We start from the raw sequence: 9,101 nt of genomic DNA, 5'->3' as shown, positions 1-9,101 counted from the left end.
TTTTAGAAGTATGACATATATATCACACAAAAGGTATTTTTCAGTTTTAGGCTAAGGGATATGAGGAGCCACTGCCATTAAGGGTCAGGAAGGGGTCACATGGACTCTTGGGAGCAGCAAGGGACTTGATTACTGATTATTAATTTGTCATATTTTCACGATGTGGGCTATCAGCAAAACATATTTGCCCAATTAGTAAACTATCTAAAGAGAATCTAAGCTCACATACATTTTAGGAAATTAAAAATATAAAATATAACGGTGAAATTGAGACCTTGGATATCTGCTGCTTCCAACATCGAAAACGCTTTTACATTCCCTTGGTCATATGGCTTTCAAAGCCTGCGTCTGGCTTGGTTCCCAGTTTAGTGTGCTGAGCCCTCGGAACCCGCTCCCTTCCATTCCACACCCTCCGGGATCTCCAATGTGAAAAGGTCTGGCCCCGGGTAGGCGGCTGCAGATAGTCCCCGGGCCCGGGCTCTCGCTGGCCGGCTGCAGCGCGCAGGGTGCCAAGCCCTCCCCTACGAAGTCTGTTTTGTCTCAGGCTGGGCTGAGTCACATAGAATAGATAGATAGTTGATTAGCACATGTCCTCCAGATCATATTATCCGCCTACAAATATAGCCTGTTAGCGCACAGGCACGGTAGGCTTCTTCCGGCTCGGTCGTGCTGCTCAGCGGGTGTAAACAGCGTCTGTGGTGTAAACAGCCGCGGCGGGCAGGCCGCGACTGTCAGTGCCCGCCCCTCGGGGCAGGTAAGCGCTGGGCGTCCGAGGTGGCCTGCGGGGCGGGAGCAGGGGGCTTGCGCTCCCCGTGGGAGGACGCGGGCGGACGGCCGGTGCCCTAGGCACTCAGTTGTTTACGCCTTCCTCCGTGCCTTGGTGACCTGCAGTCGGCGGGAGCGACAGGGGTAAACGTCCCTAACCGGACAGCGGCTGGGGCTTAGGCATCGAAGGTATCTGAGGTCCAGGACTATGGTGGGATGGCGAGAAAGGAGAGAGCGTGGGGAGGCGGGTGTCCCCGCGAGTGAATCTTGCTCCGGGTTAGCGGTTCCCCTGCGGGTACTGCCCCGGTGCCCAAGGCTGAGCCCAAAGCTTTCTGGTCCAAAGAGCTGTCCAGGGGAGATAAATCAACTTTGTTTGTGCCCTGAATGGTATGATTGACACATGGCCCTGGCGGGGAAGTCTTTTCTCCCAGCGTCTCACGCCCCCTGGTTTGGGGTTGGGACAGGCGTGAGGCAAGGGCGGAAAGTGACTGGAGACCCAAAGGAGGAGAAATTGTCTGGCTTGTTAGCCGCTCTGCCCTGTTGCTAGCTCTTCTGCTGGACCAAACCCTCTCCCAGAACTCAGGGACTGGGGAGTTCCCCCATTATTCACCCAAAGAACCTCTGCTAATCATGCCAGGTGGAGAAAAATCCTCGGATGCTCACATACCTCTTGTTTTTGTCTTTTGTCACTTAATTGGTGACAGCGATTCTTAGTTTCCTTTCTTTTTACTTTAAGTGATTGAGCTTTTTGACCTTACTAGGTGCCAGGTACTGTCTTAAGCCCTTGACACAATGATCCTACGCGATGTTCTCGCCAACTTGTGAGCTCAGTGCTGTTTGCTCCATCACGTCCACAGGAGAACATAAGCTCAGAGAGGTTAGGCCATGTTCTCAGGGACGTGTGGCCAGAGAGTAGGTAGGCAGGGCTCCAGCCCAGGCAACTTGGCCCTGGAACTGCCCTCTTAATCCCGTTTGGACCCTCTGCCTCCCCTGGCTGAATTTTCTTGCTTAACAAATTACAATAAAATTAATCAGATGTCCCCAGGGAAACTGTGATCATGTGGCATAAATGTCATTTAATTCAGGATTTGGCTGACTATTCTGACCTTACTTGACTATTTAGCTCCCTATTTACCTCCATTTCTATCAGAAAACTCATTCGTTCATCCCAACCCTGGTGTCCAGGCAGTGGCCTTATGTGAGGATAGAATGGAATTTGTGAGTCACCAAAGATCCTTGGTTGTCATATTATTGCCCATTGTATCTTGGTGCCCCCAGAAATTCCCATGGGTTACAGTTGTTCTCTTGGATGCAGCGAGGCTGATGATAGAGGTTTTCCTCACATTGATGACACACCTGGAAGGGCGCCGTGGAGGGGAGTTCTGAGAGGCAGGTGTGGAGAAGAGAGCCTCTCTCTGCATGGCTGGTTCAGGTGACCTCTGGCATTAGCTTTGTCCTCCTCTCCTGCTCCATCTCTTGCTCCTGTCCCCCTCCCAGCCTCACAGAGGGAGCACCAAGAATGGCTTGGCACCTGCATGATGAGGTGACTCTCCTCCTAGACTCCCCCAGATCCTTCTTAGGATGCTCTGAGGGGTTAACCCTGCACCCACTCTACACCTCCTACCCAGCAACCCAGTGTCATTTGACAAGAAGGGAGAGGACTAGATGACTGGAAAGCCCCCCCTCCCCCTAGCATATGACTTCTGAGTGGAGACTACTGCCCTGGTGCCAGGGGACATGTTTTTCCAGTCATGCCCTCTGGCTCTGGAAGCGGATGGCTCTGTAGAGTGGATGACTGTAAAGTGGATGGCTCTGTCAAGTGGTTCTGATATAACTGGGTTGGGGAGTGGGGCGTGGAAAGTTGTTCCGTCAAACCTGCACTGTTAGCCCTTTCCCGTTCCTCAAGGTCCGGGCGGGACTCTCCCAACCCCTTCCCCTACCCTTTCTCTTTTGGCTCCTACAGGGGTTGGTTCAGCCTCTGTTGTCTAATGAACGTGCTGCGCTGAAAGATATCCTTTGATGCTCTCCCCTCTAGATTGGGAACTTGGAGGCATGGACAAAGCTTCTGTCTGTCTGCATTTTATGAGCACCCATAAATGTCACTTAGGGTTCCTAGGCATTGAAAAACAGAAATACACACTAAGTACGCTGGCTCAGTACACACAGTTTCTGTGTTGAGGTTCAGAAGCAGGAGACTGGCATCTGTAGCCCTTGGACTACTCAAAACCCCTCATTTGATGGCCATAGCACACCTCTCTCTGCAGGGGCTTGGACAAGATGATGGAGAGGCCCCTCCAGTTCCCATCATATGCTACAAATGACCTGCTCAGCTGAACTCATGGGGACCAGGCTGTGAACCCAAGTCTGGGGACTCCCAGGTGGCTGCTCCTGTCAGTAAACTGTGGCTCGTCTATGGCTTGGTCCATGGACATATAAAATATAATGGATCAAATACTTTAACTTCATTAAGTGTTGTGATGTAAATAAACAGTAGACTGAGAAATAAAATAACAGGTGGGTTTACTTTAGATGAGGAGGCCGGGAAGGCCGGACAGGAGAAACATTTAAGGTGGGTTCCAGGGGTGTGGGGAGGAAGCCATGTGACTGGGGGAGGAATGTTCTAGGCTAAGGGAGCAGTGTGTGCTGAGCTCTGAGGGGGAAGAGGCAAGGGGTGGACAAGCACTGAGGAGGGGAGCAGGAGTGTGAGGCGGGATGGGCTGGCCGAGGGCAGACCATGCCAGGGGCTCACTGCCTTTGGGGAAAGCTGGGATCTCATTGTCATTTCAAAGGCAGGCCTCGGGGGGATTTGTGCCAGGTGGTGGCATGATCTAGTTCTCACTGGAAAGTGACTCTCACTATTGACTAGAAGATGGTTTGGATGGAGTTGATTGGGAAGCCAGGAGACCAGTTAGGAGGCCTTTCCACAACTGAGGCAAGGCGTGACACTAGTTGGTGGTGAGAAGTGCATGCCCTCTAAGATGTAGGTGATAACTGGATGTGTGGATGAACGTGTGTGTGTGCACACGTGCATGTGTGTGCATGCCGTCTGCATAGTGGGTGGGGCAGAGTGAGGAAACGAAGCAAAAGAAGTGACTTCTGGCTGAGCGTGGTGGCTCATACCTGTAATCCCAGCACTTTCGGATGCAGAGGCGGGGAGATCACCTGAGGTCAGGAGTTCAACACCAGCCTGGTCAACATGGTGAAACCCCATCTCTACTAAAAATACAAAAAGTAGCCAGATATGGTGGCTTGTGCCTGTAATCCCAGGTACTCAGGAGGCTGAGGAAGGAGAATTGCTTGAACCCAGGAAGTGAAGTTTGCTTGAACCCAGGAAGTGAAGTTTGCAGTGAGCCGAGATTGTGCCACTGAACTCCAGCCTGGGTGACAGAGTGAGACTTTATCTCAAAAAAAAAAAAAAAAAGAATCAACTTCCAGATCTTCTAGATTATGATAGAGTCATTCCTGAGGTGTGGAATTAAGGGAGGCCCAAGATGGACAGATTCTAAAGGAGCAAGTTTGGAGAACATCATGTTTCTTTCAGATATGTGTGAGATATCCAAGGGCATATTCAAGGAGGCAGCTGAACATGGACACCAGATGGCACCAGAAGTTAAGACTGATTTTTATAAGTGCCTTATAAAAATCCACTGTCTTGGTTATTTATTGCTGCATAACAAGTTACCCCCAGGCGTAACAGTTTAGAATAACAAACATTTATTATCTCACAGTTTCTGAGAGTGAGAAATCTGGGGCATTTTAGCTGAGTGTTTCTGGCTTAGGGTCTCACGAAGTTGTGGTCAAGATGTCCATAGGGGCTGCCATCATCTGAAGGATTGACCGGGGCTGGAAGATCTGCTTTAAAGACGGCCCCCTCTCATGGCTGTTGACAGGAGGCCTCAGTTCCTTTCCTCGTGAAGCTTTTCCACAAGGCTGCTTGAGCATCGTCATGACATGGCAGCTGACTTCCTAGAGTGAGTGAACTGAAAGAGAGTGAAGACCTAGACTCAGAAGCCACACACCATTACTTTTACCACATTCTAGTCATTAGAAGTGAGTCACTAAGTCTAGCCTACGCTCAAGAGGGGAGGAATTAAGTTCTACCTTTTTAAAGGGAAGAATGTGAAAGACTTCACATCCACCAAAACAAAATATTTTATATTTTATTGTCCACTAAAGCTAGGATCAGTAAACTATAACCTGCAGGCCTGTCACCTGTTTGCATATGGAATGTGGCCCTGCTGGAGCATCTGGGGACCAAGCTGGAGTATTTTCTTCTGTCTCTATTCCCCCACTGCTCTCAGCGTCTGTCCACCTGGCCAGCTGTACCTTGCTGCAGGCCAGGGCCAACCCTAGTTGCCATCTACACATTGGAGACTCTATTGTTAGCAACTGCCAGGCTCCAAGCAATGGAATCTCAGTTCAGGAGCTGGTGACTTAGTAGGTCACCTTGCCTCCAGCCAGCTGTCCAACTTGTGATGACTGGAGGAGAGCAGGACACACAGGCACCTGTCTGGGTGATACTGGGGCAGAGAGAGAAGTGGACTGTAGCAGGCTCACTCTCCGGCCCCTTCCCCTGCCAACCTCTCCCCTCTCTTTTTGTTTTTTTGAGACCCAGGCTGGAGTGCACTGGTGCAATCTCAGCTCACTGCAACCTCCGCCTCACAGGCTCAAGTGATCCTCTCACGTCAGCCTCCTTAGTAGCTAGGACCACAGATGCATGCCACCACCCAGCTATTTTATTTATTTATTTTATTTTCTATTTTTAGTAGAGACAGGGTTTTGCCATGTTGCCCAGGCTGCTCAAACTCCTGAGCTTAAGCAATCCACCTGCCTCAGCCTCCCAAAGTGCTGTGATTACAGGTGTGAGCCACCACGCCCAGCCCCCCCTGCCCCTCTTTCACCATACCTGCTAGGCCTTTCCCTCTTGGGCTAGTCCCTCTTGTTCTTTTTTTTTTTTTTTTTTTTTTTTTTTTTTTGAGACGGAGTCTCGTTCTGCCGCCCAGGCTGGCGTGCAGTGGCCGGATCTCAGCTCACTGCAGGCTCCGCCTCCCGGGTTCATGCAATTCTCCTGCCTCAGCCTCCCCAGTAGCTGGGACTACAGGCGCCCGCCACCTCGCCCGGCTAGTTTTTTGTATTTTTTGTATTTTTTAGTAGAGACGGGGTTTCACCGTGTCAGCCAGGATGGTCTCGATCTCCTGACCTCGTGATCCGCCTGCCTCGGCCTCCCAAAGTGCTGGGATTACAGGCTTGAGCCACCGCGCCCGGCCTAGTCCCTCTTGTTCTGAGGATGTTTTTGGCAAGCAGCAGCTGGACATGAAACATGCTCACTACTCTGGATGGTGCTCTGGAGGCAAGCAGGGAGAGGCTCGCCAGAGGGTTCTCTTTTGTTATGTAAACACCTGCATATATCTTCAATTTTGCTTGTTGGCCTGCAAAACCTCAATTATTTACCATCAAGTTTTCTGAGCCCCGCACTAAAGCAAAAGATTTTCCAGGCATTATTTTCCTTAATCCAATCTTTGAGAGTGTGCTGATGGTTAGCATTTTCACTCAGGAGCTGGAACACTAAGTATCTGGGAGTCCTTGGACTAGAGAGGAACATGGCTGATGACACTCTGTGGCCCCAATGTTCTTTCCTTTGGGTGAGAGATGCCACTGTTCTCCTTCTGTCTCATCATTGCCGGCGTTTTCTTCTTTGGAAGACGCTCCGTGACTGTGGACAGTGTAGCCCAAATGGAGGGAGGCTTGTTTTCATAATTCTGCTATAACCACACAAAACCAGACCCACAGCAGGGAACCGGAATCAGATGCTGTCTTGGAACCATGACACTTTGTTGCCAAATTCAATGAGGGTCCAGGCTGAAGCTTGGCACCTAGGCGGCTTTGTAGAATCCACTTGGTTGTAAAGTTTCCTATTTGCTTTGTTTGTATTGAGGGTCTGCTGACTGGATCCCATAGAGGTTAATTTTTCCCTTTTCTGTGTTGGTGTAGTATATGATGATGACATTTCTATAGTCCTAGAGAAAGTTAATGCTTAGGACATTATATTCTATGTCTCTGCCTGAAAGACTGTGCTGACTAGGGTTTATTCTACAAAGAAGACATTAACTTTGTAAATTTGCTAGGAGATCTCGCCCCTGAGCTGCTGAGGGACTGGCACCTGTGTCTGTCCCTGAAAACTGCATCCTGTGGGCTCCCCAATGTGGCTTCTCCCCTGGATGGAGCATCTCCTACTTACCCTGGACTGACACACAGACTCTCACTTGAAACTACTTTACCAGTCTCAGCACCCACCCATGAGCTACTACCTTCTAGGTTAAGGTAAAATTTGTCCAGTTGTCTAGAGAGGTCTGGACTCAGCCCTGTCCTACATGGGATGCCAGGGGCTGGGCTGGACCTGGCACTTAGAACCTTGTATTTCATAGCTTCCCAGCACCTCTGGACATCACATGTAAATCTCTAGCAAATGTGGTCATCACCTACTGCTCTTAGAGTCTCCAGTTTGCATTATACATGTTTGCAAACAAAACTTCATCTTATAGGTAAGATGCAGATTTAAATCCTGGCACATTAAAAGCCCCCTTAATTGTATAAGAGAACCTCTTTTCCTGCTTTTTAAAACACAGGGAAAACGGTGAACATGGTTAGATGACAGACAGGATATACTCTTTCTCACCAAAATACTCAGTGTAGTAATGACTTCTAACTACTTAAAAATATGTCAGGGCCTTTGGTAATTAAATTTCAGAATTCCAGGAATTTATCAAAGATGATTAAGCCATTTTTTGTTGACATGATAAAATATTTAGAACACAAAGGCATCAAGAAGAGACCATTCCTCTAAGATGGGAACTAGAATTACATTTATCTAAGTTAATGCATAGAAATTAATAAGCAATGATTTTTAAGATGTAGGAGCAGTTAATGTACAGCTCTGGCTACTTGCCAAGAGCTAACTGCCCTAAGGAAATGAAAGAACCTCAACAACAGAGTCTGTGATGTGTCTGGTTGATCTGGAGAACACGAGCCCTGTGTATAGGGAGTAATTCTTCCAGCTTCAGTTACTCTGGCTGGCAGGGCTGCCCATGCTGCTCAAATGCAGTTAGCTTTACTTTGGCTTTTTTGGTTTACGTGGAGACTTGGGTTCTGTACAGAGATTTCCTCCAAAAAGCTAGGCTGATTGATTCTTTTTAGTGTTTCTTCACTACTGGCTGTGGACTTTGATCTTTTTATTTTCAGGCTGATGCGTAGTGTTCCTTTATGGAAACTTTTAAGTCGAAAGTTGAAGCCTTAATGAAGTAAGATCTTTGCAGGTTAGATACTCCTGAGCTGAAGATAACAGAGTAAGAAAAGTGGTAAAAGAAAAATTAAATGCACTTCTTTTACCTATCGTTTTTATGGTAGACATTTGAAATTTAGCCGTTTAGTGATTTTGAAATATGCAATACATTATTATTGACTATAGTCGCTCAGCTATGCAATAGATTTCAAAACATTCCTCCTACCTATCTGAAACTGTACCTTTCGACTAGTAACTCCCCATTCCCTTCCTCCTCGGCCCCAACCTCTTTCTACACGCTACTTCTACGAGTTCAACTTTTTTAGGTTTCATATAAAGTGAGGCATACAGGGAACCTTCCTTTTCTGACTAGAGGAGCTGTAGCCCAAGCGTGGAACAAACCGTCACGCTTTCTTACTCTCTTAAATCTTCGCTGCTTGGCCGCTACTGTGGGTGCAGTTGTAGGAAGTGCACGGCAGAGCAGGGTAACTACAACACCAAGTTTTTGGCCAGAGGACCGAAAAAGGGAACCCAGCGATCTGGAAAGGACTAGGGAGCTCACAGACAGGGAGGAATTTGGAGAAAACAGCTCCGTAAGTTTGTTCCTGGGCGCCTCCCCGAGTTGCGCATGCGTGGATCTGACCCTAAGCACGCCAGAGATGTTAGACCTGAACACGGGGATAGACCTTCAGCCACGCCGAGACTGGCCACTGGGTGGCGCACACGGAACATAGCTGAATAGCACCACGAAGACTGAAAACGGACCTGACATGGGGATCACAACCCACAGAAGGCAGGTTGGAGTTTGAGGTCTGAACTCAACCAAATTGGTTACCTACGGTGTCAGTTATCAACTTACTGCCTCTCAGCTTTGAATGCGCCACTCAATAAATATACCCTGTGTTTTACAATGGCCTTCCTTTAAATATTGGTCCTTTAAAGTGAGCGCAGTGCTATGCTTTCTCAGTAGAAGGCACTGGAGGGACAAGACTTCCTGCCCTTTTTTAGCGTGGGCTGGGGATCAGCAGTGTGCATGTGAGAATATCCATCGGAACCT

The 9,101-nt window shown here is 48.6% G+C and overlaps 1 protein-coding gene across 6 annotated transcripts in view; it reads left to right on the top strand.

Annotated features, from left to right (window-relative positions):
- Nucleotides 1-367: 367 nt before the first annotated feature.
- LRRC2 (leucine rich repeat containing 2) overlaps nt 368-9,101 on the top strand; it is an 89,813-nt gene continuing 81,079 nt past the window's right edge. For 3 of the 6 annotated variants that reach the window (XR_013413836.1, XM_077992313.1, XM_077992314.1), the window contains exon 1: nt 405-754. The gene's annotated coding sequence lies outside the window, so the exon portion shown is untranslated. The other 3 variants (XM_015131135.2, XM_077992316.1, XM_077992315.1) reach the window with 3 other exon arrangements.

This window comes from Macaca mulatta, chromosome 2 (assembly GCF_049350105.2).
Source record: "Macaca mulatta isolate MMU2019108-1 chromosome 2, T2T-MMU8v2.0, whole genome shotgun sequence".
NCBI lineage: Eukaryota > Metazoa > Chordata > Mammalia > Primates > Cercopithecidae > Macaca > Macaca mulatta.
This window is presented reverse-complemented; position numbering and strand designations above follow the sequence as displayed.